This window comes from Petaurus breviceps, unplaced genomic scaffold (genome assembly GCF_028583685.1).
Source record: "Petaurus breviceps papuanus isolate PSGF00001 unplaced genomic scaffold, PetGlider_PUasm1.0 171, whole genome shotgun sequence".
NCBI lineage: Eukaryota > Metazoa > Chordata > Mammalia > Diprotodontia > Petauridae > Petaurus > Petaurus breviceps.
The window spans coordinates 4221199-4234596 of NW_027185754.1; the positions used below are offsets into that span (position 1 = coordinate 4221199).

The following is a 13398-nucleotide window of genomic DNA, read 5'->3' on the forward strand; positions in this document are numbered from 1 at the left end:
GTGTGGAGGCTTCAGAGAGAGCAGCCAACTAATAGCTCAGGCAGCTGAAAAAAACCCAGCAATCTGGGACAAAGCTCTCCTCTCTGGAAGCAGAGTTCTACTGTGGCAAAAAGCTCAAAAGTCAAGCAATTGAGTGGCAACATGAGCAAGCAAAGGAAGCAAAGCAAGCACAGCAATCCAATTTTGGATTCCTTTTGGGGGACAAAAAGGATCAAAGCATGAAATGGGAGGAAGACAATGAAGTCAGAACTTCTGTACCAAAAGCTTCCAAGGAAAAGATGAACTGGTTACAGGCCACAGAGAAGCTTAAGAAGGATTTTGAAAACCAAATAAGAGAAGTGGAAGAAAAATTGGGAAGAGAAATGAGAATGATGCAAGAAAATCATGAAAAGAGAGTCAATAACCTGACTGAAGAAAATAACACCTTAAAAAATAGACTAACTCAAATGGCAAAAGAAGCTCAAAAAGCCAATGAGAAGAATGCTTTAAAAAGCTGAATTTCCCAAATGGAAAAAGAATCTGAAATGCTCACTGAAGAGAATAATTCCTTCAGAATTAGACTGGAGCAAATGGAAGCTAGTGACTTTATGAGAAATCAAAATACTATTAAACAGATCCAAACAAATGAAAAAATAGAAGGCAATGTGATATATCTCATTGGGAAAACCACTGACCTGGAAAATAGATCCAGGAGAGATAATTTAAAAATTACTGGACTACCTGAAAGCCATGATCAAAAAAAGAACCTAGAAATCATCCTTTAAGAAATTCTCAAGGAAAATTGCCCTGATGTTTTAGAACCAGAGGGCAAAAGAGATGTTGAAAGAATCCATCGATCACCTCTTGAAAAAGATCCCAAAAAGATAACTCCTAGGAATATTATAGCCAGGTTCCAGAATTCCCAGATCAAGGAGAAAATATTAGCCAAGAAGAAACAAATTGAATATTGTGGAAACCCAATCAGGATAACACAGGATCTGGCAGCTTCTACATTGAGGGATCTAAGGGCTTGGAATATGATGTTCTGGAGGTCAAAGGAGGTGGGATTAAAACCAAGAATCACCTACCCAGCAAAACTGAGTATCATGTTTCAGGGAAAATATGGTCATTCAATGAAATAGAGAATTTTCAAGCATTCTTGATGAAAAAACCAGAGCTGAATAGAAAATCTGACATTCATGAGAAGGTAAACAGGGAAAAGATATCATAAGGAACTTATCAAAGTTGAACTATTTACATTCCTACATGGAAAAACGATAATTGTAACTTATGAAACTTTCCTCAGTATAAAAATAGTTGAAGGGAATATAAATGTGTGTGTGTGTGTATACACACACACACATATGTCTATTCAGAAGGGTATATGGGTGTATGAATACTTATTTGAGTGTGTTTATATATGTGTACAGGTATACAAAGCCAGACGGCACAGAACCAATTGAATAGGAAGGGATGATACTTAAAAGGTGTAACTGAGAGGTGAGAGAGGAATATGAGAGGAGATGGGGAGAGAGAATGGGGTAAATTATCTCATATAAAAGAGGCAAGGGAAAACTGTTACAATGGAGAGGAAGAACAGGAAGGCAAAAGGGAATGAGTCAACCTTACTTTCATTGAATATGGCTTAGGGAGGGAATGACATATACATTAAATAGGGCATCTCACCCTACAAGAGAGTAGCGGGGAAGGGGATGAGAGGTGGGCTGATGGAAGGGAAGGCAGGTGGGGGCGGGGGGAGGGAAGTTCGAAGCACACACTTTTAAAAAGGGACAGGGTCAAAGTAGAGAACAGAACAAGTGGGGGTCGGGATAGGATGGAGGGGAATATAGTCAGTCTTTCACAATATATCCACAATGGAAATGCTTTGCATAGCTATACATGTGAAACCTATACTGAATTGCCTATCTTCCCAATAAGGGTGGGTGACAAGGAAGGAAGGGAAAGAATCTGGAATTCAAAGTTTTAAAATCAAATGTTTAAAAATATATTATTATTATTATTACATGCAACTGGGAAATAAGATATACAGGCACTGGGGTATAGAGATCCATCTTGCCCTACTGGAAAGTCGGAGGGGGAATGGAGGAGGATATAGGAGAGAGCAGATTGGGGAAGGGAGTATACAGTGAGATCGCTGTTTTGGGGTGGTGGGTAGGGGAAAGACTGGGAGAAAATTTGTTAACTCAAAATCCTGTGGAAATGAATGATGTAAACTAAAAATAAACATAAAATTTAATTAAAAAAATAAACACAATAAATAAAATTATATGTGTCATTTAAATGTTTACTTTCATATTCTAAAACATATAAATTTTAAATTCCAAAGGAAAATCTTAAGCAGCTAACACTTTGGAAGAATTAATTTATATTCATTATAAAAGTGACTAATATCCTATCACTTGTCTTTCTTAATAAGGAAGATAGGAAGTTCTAAATGTTACTGAAAAACAAATGCTTCTTTCACCTATCAAATATAATTTTTCAGTTTTTTTTAAGTGTCAGGTGTTAGGAGACAATCCTGGATTCTTCAAGTTATAAAATATAAGCTGTGTCAGGTCCCGAAAAGCAGGAAAGACTTCAAATAATCAGTCCCACATTGGACAATGTATCTGTTGTCCAAGGACCAACCTACGTACGTTTGGAGAGACCATCACCAAGTTGGCTTCAGAGTGATGAATTTTCCTGCCAAAGTAACTCTTATATACAAAGTGGGTATAGGGCTTCCGGCCTGTACTTGTGGTCAGGAATACCCCCACCAATGAAATCATGGATCCCTGAAGAAAAGGTAAAATTTACTTTAGAAAGGTAGGCTCAAACCTGGGCATCTAAACAAATAATTGATTCACTGAATTGATTTGTTTGATGTGTTTTTGGAGTCTTCGGTAATCTAAAACATGATCTGATAGAAGGTAGAATATAGTCAACTGTTTAAAATAAATATGAACTCTGAGATAAGGGGATTAAAAACATTCATAACTGAAAGATCTTTTGTCAACAATGTATTAATTTTATCAATTCATATAAACTCTCAAATAATAACATCCTTACCCATGAATACAGAACAGACACTGTCACAAATGGTTAAACTCTGGAACATGTTTATTTGCATCCAAGAAGTTCATCATAAATAGAAGCCTGAAAGAAAACATACAAAAGTAGAATCATAAACCCCCTCAAAACTATTCTGTGAAAAAAATAAGTATACTTTACATTATGCAGTCTACAATACAACTTTTAAAAATTTTCTATGCACAGATTTCTCTAACTGATCTAGAAGCATTTATAATAAAAATATACCTTATGTCAAGAGTACAGAAAAAGAGCCTACTCAGGTTCTTCTGAAACCAACCTCTTCATTTCCTACAGCACATTTCTTACAGAGACAGTAAAGCGATGTACTGGACCTAGAGTCAGAAAGAGCTAAGTTCAAATCCAGCCTTAGACACTCATTCATGGTATGACCCTAGAAAAGTTACTTAACCTTCAACTCCCTAAGTTTGCTTATCTGTAAAATGGAGATAACACCTAGCTCTCAAGTTTGTTGTGAGTGAGCAAAGAAAATAAATGTAAAGCACTTTGGCCCAGTGCCTTGCACACAGTAGGCACAAATAAATGCTTGTTTCCATCCTTTCTTCCTCAGCAAATATTCTAGCACATTCATATACCATAACTTAATTAGCCATCCCACAATTTATGGGCACCCTCCAATTTCCAATTCCTTGTCACACCAAAAATAACTACTATCTACTGCTGTACATTCTTAAGTTTGTTTTCATTAGGATTAATCCCTCACTTTACCTGTCCTCTCTCTTATCCTCCCCTCTCCCCTTTTTTTCCTGTTTCCATGTTGAATGAAATGTATTTCATTATCCAACTATGTGCATTCTTTCCTTCTTTCCAAGTGCTGCCTCTTTCCTCACCCTTTCCTCTTTGTATAGGCTTCTACTTGTGGACCTTATAAAGTTATGAAATAAGTTTTCTAAGCCTTCTTCTCCCTTTCCCTCACTCCAGCATATTACCCTTCCCCCCATTTTCATTCTTCTAAAATCATCAAAGCATAATAGAACCATGATCAAGCTCTCTTCTCTAATTAGACTCCCTCTATGACTCCTGATGACAGAGTTCTGAAAGTACATATACATCATCTCTCCGTATCAGAATGTTTATACTTGTTTATTTCCTGTGTTCACTCACGTTTACCTTTTTATGATTCCCTTGACTTCTGTGTTTACTCTTCAAATTTACTATACAGCTCTGGTCTTTTCATCAGGAATGCTTTAAAGACCTCTATTTCATTAAAGATCAATTTTGTAGGATTATGCTCAGTTTTGCTGGGTAAGTTAATAACCTTCTGGAATGCTATATTCCAAGCTCTCTGCTCCTTTGTAGTGGTGGTTGTTAAATCATATGTGATTCTGACTGTGCAGCTCCTCAGCACTCAATCCTAACTACTTGAAAGTTAATTTCTTTGAGCTAGAAGTTCTGGATTTTGGCTACAATGTTTTTGAGTTTTTATTTGAGGGATTTTCTCAGGAGGGTCATGCTGCCCTTTAGTTCAAAGAGATATGAACAGATTTCTTTTGCCTTCTCAAAAGATGATGTCTAGGCTCTTTTTTGGTGCTGGCTTTCAAGTGGTCTAGTGATTCTTAAATTGTCTCTAGTTTCCAAGTCAGTTGTTTGTTTTTTGGTATGAACACCTTTTATTTTCTTCCATTTTTTTTTTGTCTTTTGACTTTGTTCTGATATTTCTTACTGTCTCTCATGGAAATCATCATCTTCTATTTGGTGCACTCTTAATTTTCTGGCAGCATGTTAATTGGGTAAGGTTTTGTACATTTTGTCCCAAACTGTTAATTCTCTTTCCAAATCTTTCTTCCATAGCTCTCATGTACACACCTCTCCATTTTTTTCTTCTAGCTTTCTTATTTCATTTATAAAAACATTTTAAACTCTTTCACTATTACTTCATCTCTTCTAGAAATTCCAGTTGAACCCAAGCTATGTTTTACTTTAAGGCTTTACTTGTAGATATTTCAGTCACTTTCTTGTATGGTATGGAATGGTGTCTTGAACATCCCTGTCACCATAATAGCTCCTTACTGAGGAATTCTTTTTGTTCATTTGAGCATTCTTCCAGCCTAATTCTTTTTTTGTTTGTTTTGCTTTGTTTTTTGCTTTTTGGAGGGGGGAAGGTAGGGCAATTGGGGTTAAGTTGCCCAAGGTCACTTGGCTAGGTGTGTGCGTGCGTGTGTGTGTGTTAAGTGTCTGAGGCTGGATCTGAACACAGGTCCTCCTGATTCCAGGGCCAGTGCTCTATTCACCAGACCACCTAGCCGCTCCTTAGCCTAATTCTTGACTTTAAACTCTACATTGGGGCCAAACTCTGTGCCCAAGGTGGAGTCATTCATCTTGGGTCTTTCTGCTATTTTCTGGGACACTGAGTGTTGTGATATTTCAGGATCTCAGGAACAGCATAGGCTGGAGATCTGCAAGCTTTCAGTGCTCTCATGGTAATCTGATGCAGGGTAAAGTCTCATCACTGCCCTCTGCATGTTCCTGACTTGAGTTGTGGTTTGAGCAACATGCCTATGGGCTTACCCCTAGTTGGAGCTCCAGGTAGGCCACTGTTGAGTTTAGCCACTATATGCCTGCTAGAAAGATCTGTGGGCTCATGGAAACAGAACTGCTTGCCTTTGTTCTGTGACTTCTCCCCTTATTATTACCCTGTAGTTTTCAGACTGGGATAGGGGCTGGAACTGAGATCCCCCACACACTGTGGTCAAGCCACATTGCTACTGCTAGCTTTTGAACTTGCTTTCTCAGTAGAGAGACTAGGGCTCGTGATAGTCTTCTATTCTGCAACACCATCCCTACTTGTAGGTCTGTCCTCAGTATGTCCTGGATCTGTGACCCAAAACTGGCTAGTAAGTGGCAGAACTGCCAGTTGGTACCAATTCCTATATCCTGCACAAGTCTAGGCCCTTGTGTGTCAAATCCAAGACCTCTGGTACATAATCTCTCCTTCAAACTAGCCATTCCTATCTAGACCCCATTCCCAGTTTCCATAGAACTTTGTTTCCCTTTGATGACCTGGGCTGAAAAAAATGATCCATTGTGATTTTTTCTTGAGTTTCCAAATTAGGACTTGGTCTGGTACATTTTCTAGATCCATGTGGAGGAGCCATAGAACAGAACACAGTTGTACTTCTTGCTACTTAATCAACTTGAGTGGCTCTCCCCTTATACCCTTCTTTGATGTTGCCATCGTCCATAAGAGATCAACTTTTGAATTCAACAAATTCTAAAATTCCTTTATCTGACAATAATCTTTTTATCAATTTTTTCCCTGTGTCTTATGATCTTTAACACTTTTTTATCCTCATTATGACCTCCATTCCCTCAACCTCTCAGTTATTTCTCAACTTATCATTCCTGCACTGGCTATATACTCTTCTCCCTTCTCTATTTAACCTCCTGGAAAAATCAACTCAACTTTATCATCTACTCTCAAATTCCTTTCTTCCTTGTCTTACTGCTAACAATGTTCACCAACCACAGTCCTTAATTACTGCCATCATCTGCCTCCTTTATTCCCATTCAGATGGTGTAGAACTGAGCTGGAAGAAATGGCAAAGCCATGCTGACTGGGTCCACTAAAATGTATATTTAATCTCAACTGGACCTCCACTGCAATAACACATTAATTCCTGAAACTGGACGTACAGATCGCTTTCACTACTGTAAAAAGAAAGGAAGAAAGATAGAACTTGGGAACCCCATTCTTAGATTGGATAGGCTGTAGGAAGCAGATATTTTTGGTTGCAAATTCCAAATTCTGACCCAGTGCTTTTTTCCCTAAATGTAAAGAACTTTTACTTGATAGTTGTTTTTAAATGTTAAAGGACATTATAAAAATTTTTCTCATAATGTTCAAAAGGAACATTTTCATTGCTAAAGAAATACTAAACAAATAAATGTCATCTCCTCCCTATCAGTTAATGTAGGTTTTACACCTGGCTCTGCTCCAAGGTAGCCAAGTGATGTTAGACTAGTCTCTTAACTCCTCTGTTACAGTTTTTTCATTTGAAAAATAAAAAAGGACTGACCCAACTTTCAAAATTCTATTCAGAACAAAGCACACAAGCAAAATCTCCCGTATAATGACAAAAGCTGAATAACTATGTCCTAAGTGGCATCAACCCTTCTAAATTTAAAATCTTTATTAAATTCTATTGAAGAAAGAGTCTGTGTTAATCCAAAATAGTAGTGCCATCAACAGCCCACCTCTGTTTCTCAGTTTAATCTGGCTTTCAAGAATTATAATAATATGAGTATTAACCAAAATTATAATTTACCAATGGAATGAAAATTTTCTGGGTAACCAAGAGTACATCATTCTGAATTAATGTCACTTGATAATGAATATATTAAGTTATCAAGATGTTCCATTAGTGTTCAAACTGTAGAACCATCACAACAGCCAAGATGTTAAGTGGTTTCACATTGATAGAGATTTAAGGTCACCTACCAAATACCTACACTCTTAGCCCATCTACATACTGAGAAGTGAGAGGGAGGGAAATGAAGGGAAGGGAGACATATTTCTGTTTAATTGAACAGCTTTATTAACAAATTCTACTATTTTTATCAAGTTAATCTCATATATTATTCAAAATGTACTGCTCTTCTCAAGGTCATACATTATATCTTCTACCTACTCTAGCTTGCCATATAGTATTTAGCAACACAGTACAGAGTAAAAATGCTTAATCTTTACAGAAAGACTATTACTTATCAAGGGTCTTAGTTTATTTTAAAGTACACAATCATTTGAATTATATTTATAGGTAGATGGTATCATCATCTTATTACCAGTAATAACAACTTACTTATTACCTTTGTTTTCATGATATTTAACTCTATCCCCTCTCTCTACTTTTTATAGATGTTAAAGATTTAGAATAGCCTGAAAAACAAACAGAAAAGCTACCGCAAAAGCACCCAGTGGAATTTCTTCTGAAGTCTTATGTTAAGAGTTGGTGTGTTACTCTCAATAATTTTATAATTCATTTTAGAGTCTAACTCTTAAAAGTCTACTTTCGGAACAGAACTATGATTTTACTGATACAGGAAACTCCTGATAAGAAAACTCCCTCTACCAATGCAGATCAGTAGATTATCCATAAATCACACTATTTAGGCAAAACCTTGCTTGCCTGGTTACTGGCAATTTGACAAACTATGGCCCAAATCCCACTCACCTCCTATTTTGCCAGCTAAGAATGGTTTTTACATTTTAAGATACAATAAAACTATTTAGTCTCTACAAAAAGAAAGAGGGCCTGATTCAATAGTTTTGCTGACCCTTGATCTATATCATAGTACATATAAAACTACAATAGTTCTATAGATAACTTGTTAATACTCTCTACCACTGACAACTTATTCCTTTTACTTGCTTTCTTGACATTCATATTAAATTTATTATTACTTTGCATCTCAGTAAGGAAACTCTTTAATACTCAATTAACCTCATCCCAGCTTCCGAGAAGTACTGAGAAAGGGTAACTTCAACTTGAGATGATGTTGAAATAAAGCTGAGAAATAGTCATCAATGGTTCAAACAGGATGCAGGAAGAAATATGAATATGGAATCCTCCTCCTGAATCAAATCTTTAGCATAGTCATATATTATTTTAAGTTAATAAAAGTCATGATGTCTTTAGGTCTCTGATTCCTCATCTATAAAATAAGGAGACTGACGAGATAATCTAAGGTCCTTTCTAGTGTTAAATTTATGTCTCATTAGACATACTCATATTCAAATATAACAATAAAATACATCCCAAAGTCAAATATAAACATATGGCTTAATGAAAATTTGGTAAATTTTGAGTCAAAGTATCTGAGGGGGTCAGATACCAGCTTTACTACTTGCTACCTACTTCACCTTGGGTAAGGTACTTCAAACCTTCTGAGCCTTAGTTTCTTCCTTTGTAAAATGAAGAAATTGGAATAGTTTAAGTTCCTCTTCAGTTTTTTTTTAAGATTTTATTTTATTTTTGCTTTTTGGAGGGCAACTGGGGTTAAGTGACTTGCCCAAGGTCACTTGGCTAGTTTTTGTGTGTTTATGTGTTAAGTGTCTGAGGCCATTTTTGAACTCAGGTCCTCCTGACTCCAGGGCTGGTGCTCTATTCACTGCGCCACCTAGCCGCCCCATCCTCTTCAGTTCTAAATCTGTAATTCCGTAATTTGTTTTTTATTTTCTAATCTTCTAACCTTGAGCAGTTCAAATAATTAAGACTTAAGTTTACTATATTGATCACAATGTAGCATTTCTAAACACCTAAAGTCTATTAAAAAAGAAAACAATTTGATTGGAGGAAACACTTTTGAACATTAAACTTAAATTAATGAAATAAAATATTAGAAGCTTATCTTAGGAAATTATCAGATATCATATCCAAAAATCTCTCAGATTTTAGAAGCTACCTCTACGTGCAGGTAAGAGCTGAAACCATGGAAGTAAATGTGATGCCAAAGGAGAACAGAAAAAGAGAATGGAAAAGGGAGGGATTGGGAAAGAACCTTGAGGGATACCTACATTTAAGAATTTGCAATAAACAAGGAGACAGAGAAATGATAAGAAACAGGAAGGAAAACAAGGGTGCCAATGTCACATAAGCTAATGAAGGCCATGATTTAAAATAAAAAAATTCAGACATTCCAGGATCATACAGGCTAAAAACTGAGGATAAAGGTACCAGATCTGATAGTCAGATCATTAGTAATTTTTAAGCAAACTAATGTTGTAGAGAAGTAAAAATGCAAGACAAATTACAAGGAGTAAAGGACTGAGTGAGTGTGGAGACAATAAGTCTAGATTAATAAATTGAATTATTCAATTAAAAATTTGAGAGACAAGATATTTATTTTGATAGAATGCTGAACTTAGAATCAGGAAAAAACTCAGTTCAAACACGTATCTATGTGACCCTTGTTAAGGTTCTTAACCCCTTCAGCTTCAGTACCCCCATCTATAAAATGGGGATAATATATTACCTTCCTCACAAAAATTGAGAAAAATTCTTTGAAAACTCTAAAACACTACTAGAAATTTGATTTTTTATTATTGCTATTATTATATAAAGCAGAATATAAGTGCCACAAGAAAAGCACAATGTGCTCTGAGTGTACAAAAAAAGGAGAATTAAATAACTGGTTAGGGGAATTAGTGAAGATTTCATGAAAGTGATATATGAGCTGGGAAGAGAGAGGATGAATAGCATTTCAACAAGCTGAAGGGTGGGACTGAGAGAGTGCAATTTAGATTGAACAATCTGAGTCAACTCAGAGAAACCAAAAAGCACAAGGAAGAGAATATCTCATTTCAGCTGATTCAAAGAGTACCCATAATAGAGTAGTAAGAGATAAGGCTAAAAAGTTAGGTTAGGGGGAGCTTTCATGGCAGGTTATATCTTAGCCTTAACTTCAAGGCAGTGGGGAGCCATTGAAGGGTTTTAAGCAGAGAAATGACATATCCAGAACTGTGCTTTGGGAAAACTAATTTGGCAATAACAGCATATAGGATTGATTGTGGAGGGAAGAAACTTGATAAAAGAAGCTCAGTTGGGAAGTGTTTTCAATATTCCTAGTTAGAATTAGAGCCTGGTTAAAGGCATAATAGTGGGTAGGAAAAGAAAGGGTCATAGGCTATATGATGCCATAGGTTAAAATGATAGGCTATCAGGAGACTGAGAAGCAGAAGGCTGGGTTTCAAGTGTAAATGCCAAGAAAAACAGTACTGTTACACAAATGAATGAAGAGTAAATAAAAAAATATTTATTAAGTGCTTACTACGTGCTAAACACTAGGGATACAAATGGAAAAGACAGTCTCTGCTCTCATGGAGCTCACATCACATTTTAAAGGGGAGAAAACACATATAGGTTTCAGCAAAAATTCAGATAGAAAGGCTCAGGAAAACTTAGTGCAGTGGCAAAGCCAATGGTAATGCATCTTCTTTAAAGTTATTTCCATGATAAAAATGTATCTGTTTCTAATGTTGAACCATTTGACGGTGACAAGTACTTTGGGTGGTAAGAATTTTCTTTTCTGGGTCAACAGCTGCGGCTTCTGAGGAGGTAGGGGTTGAAACCTCTGCAGTGGTAATTGCCAGCTTGCACAGTCACATGTGCGGCTTCCCTCTGACAGTCAAGCCTGCACTGGAAACAGGACTGGTAGTCTGGAGGGCATCTCTATTCCCAGGGATCTTCGTCCTGGGCTGTACTGGAGTCCAAATGGAAGTAAATGGTGGTAGAAGTTATGGCAGTAGTTTGACCCACCTAGTTACATGCCACCTCAGGATGCCTTGCTCCTTCAGCTAGGCTGGCTTGCCTGCCTCACTGGTGGCAGCTGGTGGTGGTGACATGTGGATGATGGCTACCAGGGCCAGGCTGGAAACAGAGCTGGTGTTCTGAAGGCACTGCTATTTCCTGGGTTCTTAGCTTTACCTGTTCATGACAGTGAAGTTAGAGGTGAAAAAAGATTCAAGAAAAATATCAAATTAGGTCTGGATAGATTGAATTTGAAATACTGCTGGAATAACTAGCTTATGAGAGAGTCAAATGGGACTTTAGTGATCATTCAGCCCAATTCCATCATTTTACAAATAAAGAAATTGAGGCTTAGAGAGGTTAATCAACTTGCCCAAGAAAATGAATGATAGGGAGGAAAGCTGTGATTTGAACCCAGGTCTTCGAAATCCAAATTCAGTGCTCTTTCCATTACATTTATGAGAGGCATCCAGCAGTCAGTTGAAAATACAGAAACCAAGCTTGAATTAGAACAGAGAGCTGAAGACTCAGATTCAGAAGTCATATATACAAATGTAATCATCAAGAGAGAATAAAGAAAGGAAGAAATAGGGACCAAAACAGTACCTTGAGGAATACCTACATTTAGGAATTTGCAATAAATAAGGAAGCAGAGAGTTGATAAGAATTTGATAAGAAATAGAAGGAAAACATAGATGGGTGGCACTAACGTCACATAAGATAAGGAATGAGAAAATTTCAAGAAAAAAAAATTCAAATGCTCCAAAAAGGCCTTGGAAGATGGGAACTGAGAAAAAGGCCATTGGATCTGATAATCAGGACATAAGTAATTTTTAAGCAAACTAATTTTGTAGAGTGATAAAAGTGCAAGACAAATTACAAGGAGTAAAAGGCTGAGTGGTTGTGAAGGCAGAGAATGTAGGTTATTCTCTCATTTAAGGTTTTCAAAGCCCTTTAGTTTCAGAGTCCAAAGACAGCTTCAAGGAGTATTAGGGGTCTGGAAAAAGAATTTTGGGGATAAGGAAAACTTGAACATATTTATAGACAGAGGGGAAGAAGGAGGGATTAAAAATCAACTAATTAAGGCTTTCTCCAACTTTAAATTTTGTCCAGTGATGATCTTCCCTTCATGGTAGGTTCAGGAATCAAAGTTCATACTACAGCAAAGGTGTAACAGGAAGGCTTAACACTTCCAAGGAAGGTGGTACAATTAAAAAACTTATAAGGTTGGGGCAGCTAGGTGGTGCAGTGAATAGAGCACCGGCCCTGGAGTCAGGAGGCCCTGAGTTCAAATCCGGCCTCAGACACTTGACACAATTACTAGCCGTGTGACTTTGGGCAAGTCACTTAACCCCATCTGCCCTTCAAAAAGCAAAAAAACAAAACAAAACCTCATAAGGTAAGGAACTAATTGCAAGCTACAATGAAGATGTTATAAGTGACAGCCCAAAGCTTCATAGGAAGAGTAACATATAGGTGGCTAGGTTTATAAAATTGGAAGGGGAGGAACAAAATTTTCAAACCTCACAACTCTGTTGCAACCTAAGTATTCCTTGTCCTCCCAACTCCACTGATCTCCATTTTCATTCCACCCAGCAAATTTCACACCTCGTTATCATAAAGCACTACTTTTCTTCCAAGATCCTGATTTCAATTCCATCTGACTACAACCTTCCTATCTCTCATCTTTTTTTTTCTTTCATATACCATTCTTTTTCTCTCAGATCTATAGTCACTCCCTTCCACTTTATATAAGTCATGTTCTTCTTTTTCACCACCTTTACTACCTTAAATCCCTTGTCCTGGAGCCTCTTATTTAGACAATCATGTAAACTCCCAACCCTGGCTCAGAAAGCAGACTATTATCTGCTCTTTTTACCTTCAAGCTTCTGGGCACAGAGAAAAAGGAACAGTATAGACTTGATCCATTACAATTTCACACTAACTTCAGTTTTTTCCTATTTTATTTGCAATTTATTTGTTCACTTCATGTGTACTCCTAGGTTTATTCCCCACAATGACTATTTCATTCATCCAAACACTTAAATTCTATAGTATGCAA

At 36.9% G+C, this 13398-nt stretch overlaps 1 protein-coding gene across 13 annotated transcripts in view; it reads right to left on the reverse strand.

Moving 5' to 3' along the window:
- The window catches only part of CHD9 (chromodomain helicase DNA binding protein 9), a 254078-nt gene that overhangs the window by 198808 nt on the left and 41872 nt on the right, over positions 1-13398 (reverse strand). For 9 of the 13 annotated variants that reach the window (XM_069082490.1, XM_069082494.1, XM_069082488.1 and 6 more), the window contains exon 2: positions 3049-3135. The gene's annotated coding sequence lies outside the window, so the exon portion shown is untranslated. Of the gene's footprint in view, positions 1-3048; positions 3136-3297; positions 3387-11345; positions 11514-13398 lie in introns of those variants that run through there. The other 4 variants (XM_069082491.1, XM_069082492.1, XM_069082489.1 and 1 more) reach the window with 2 other exon arrangements.